Source organism: Macaca mulatta, chromosome 8 (genome assembly GCF_049350105.2).
Source record: "Macaca mulatta isolate MMU2019108-1 chromosome 8, T2T-MMU8v2.0, whole genome shotgun sequence".
Taxonomy (NCBI): domain Eukaryota; kingdom Metazoa; phylum Chordata; class Mammalia; order Primates; family Cercopithecidae; genus Macaca; species Macaca mulatta.
The window spans coordinates 42390411-42393292 of record NC_133413.1 but is presented as its reverse complement, the minus strand read 5'-3'; positions in this window follow the sequence as shown (position 1 = coordinate 42393292).

Genomic DNA, 2882 nt, shown 5'->3' with positions numbered 1-2882 from the left:
TAGGCTCATAATCGTCCAGATGTCCTGGCTCTTACCCAGTGTCCTAGCACCATCACTCCCAGATTTTAATAATAGTGCTTGCATTATGATGCTGTGGGGCTGTTTTCAAAGCTGAAAAACATTTTTTATTTGATTTTTAATCTCACAACAACTTTATGTCATAGGTAAAGCCAATTTATCACATTTTTAATGATAAAACCTTAGTCTAAGAGAGATGATTAAACTTGCCCCTGGTCACAAAGCAGAAAATAATAGAGAAATAAAGCCAGATCCTCTGATTTCAACTGCAGTAAGTATTCTACTACATTAACTTGCTACATATCATTTTCTTCCTAGAGTCAAGAATTCTGGAGCTGTTTCAGAGAGCTCCACACAAAGGTTTACCAGAAAATATCCTGGAGTTCAGTAAAAGAGTCTAGTTTCTAGACGGGTAGTCCTTTTCCTATTTTTAATTTTAGATTCAAGGGCCACATGTGTAGGTTTCTTACAAGGGTATACTGCACCATGCTGAGCTTTGGGTTTCTATTGATCCCGTCACCCAAATAGTGGGCATAACACCTAATACGGGCATGGTGGCTCACTCTTGTAATCCCAGCACTTTGGGAGGCCAAGGCAGGCAGATCGCTTGAGGTCAGGAGTTCAAGACCAGCCTGGCCAACCAGGTGAAACCCCATCCCTACTAAAAATACAAAAAATTAGCCCAGCATGGTGGCATGCGCCTATAATCCCAGCTATTCGGGAGACTGAGGCAGGAGAATCACTGGAACTCTTGAAGTGGAGGTTGCAGGGAGCTGAGATTGCACCACTGCACTCCAGCCTGGGAGACAAAGCGAGACTCTGTCTCAAAAAACAACAAACAAACAAACAAGAAAACCTAATAGGTAATTTTTCAACCCTTCCCCTTCTCCCACCTTCCTTGGAGACCCCCTTGGAGTCTCCAGTGTCTATCATTTCCATTTTTATATCCATGTGTACCCAATGTTTAGCTCCTACTTATAAGTGAGAAAATGCAGTATTAGGTTTTCTGTTTCTGCATTAATTCATTTAGGATAATGGCCTCCAGCTGCATCCATGCTGCTGCAAAGGACATAATTTTGGGGTTTTTTTTATGGCTGCATAGTATTCCATGATGTATATGTACCACTTTTTTAAAATCCAATTTGCCATTGATGAGCACATAGATTGATTCCATTCTTTGCTATTGTGAATAGTGCTGCAATAAACATTCGTGCACATGTGTCTTTTTGATAGAACAATTTATTTTCCTTTGGGTATACATCCAGTAAGAGAATTGCTGGGTCAAACGGTAGTTCTATTTTTAGTTCTTTGAGAAATATCCAAACTGCTGTCCACAGTGGCTAAACCAATTTACATTCCCACCAACAGTGTATAAGCTTTCCTGTTTCTCTGCAACCTAGCCAAAATTTATTATTTTTTGATGTTTTAATGATGATGGTATGAGACTGACTGGTATGAGATGGTTTCTTACTGTGGTTTTGATTTGTATTTCTCTGCTGATCAGTGATGTTCAGTATTTTTTCATATGTTTCTTGGCCGCTTGTCTGTCCTCTTTTGAGAAATGTCTGTTCACGATCTCTTCTAGATGGGTAGCCTTAAAAGGTACGAGATTGAGGAACCTGGAAATGAGAAGCAAGAAGAAAGTGTTATCAAAAGCTAGAGAAGCCAATAAACAGAGTTCCAGACTTGAGACATTGAAACAGAAAGAAACCAGGAAAATTATATATACAGCCAGTATAAGGCAAGCAGAACTGGAGAAAAGTACTATCGGTTACAATTGTATCGGCTGCTTGCGGACAATAACCCAATCACAGTGACTGATTCAAATGTGGCTTTACTTTCCTTGTGTAACTGTAATCTGGAAATTAACAGGTCACGGCTAGTATCGTGACCATTCAATGCCTTAATGCTCACGGACTCCTTCTTGGCTCTCTGCTCCATCCTTAGTTGGTTGTTTTCATTTGAGGCTCAAAAATGTGGGTGCTGTGTCCACTGTCCAAGAAAAAAAGAGAAAAGAGCTAAAGAAACAGAGAGACAAACCATCTGGGATGGTCCCCTTTTTAAAGAACATTTCTAGAAATCTCCCCTTTGCAATGCTTGATTGCATCTCACTGGCCTGAATTATGTTGTATGACCACTCCTGGTTAAAAGGGGTTCAGATAAACTGAGGTTTCTTTGGTTTTGAGATCATTACATAGCTATTCTGAACAGAATTCAGCTCTGTAACTGCATCAGTTAGCATCCTAATGGGAAACAGATGGCACATCCAAATTAAAATATTAGATGATAAATGGGCCATAGACAATGGTGTAGCTAGGTGTAGGACATCTCCGAAGATCCATACAGTTACCTGGGACCAGTAACAGGCTATCAGTTAGGCCAGAAGGGATGAAGAGAGAATGAGCAATCCCAACCAGGAAAGGCGGAAGTAGGCAGAGAATGCCACTTTGAAAGGAGTAGTGACCTTTGATCAAAGGACACAACCAACCCAAGGCAACCTAGAAAGAGAAAAGGTACTAATAGCCTGCACTCACTTTCCACCCTCCCTCTTATATCTGCCAAAGCTCCCTATTGGCCAAACAGAAGCCTAGGGCAAATGAACCTTGTTATGTCATCCCTATGGGTCAGTACCTTGAGGCTGACAACAAACTCACAGGAAGTGGATTCAGAATCAAACAGACACATCCTTTACAGGGCTCAAATTTTTTAACAGCCTTTCTTCTCCAATTTGTTCTTATGCACCTGTGTTCCCTTGGTTTGGAACATGATGATATTCCTGCCCACTACCCTTCTCTCACCTAAGCCCTTCTCATCCTTCAGCCTAAGAATCACGTCCATGTAGAGAACTGATTTGAGCAGATCCC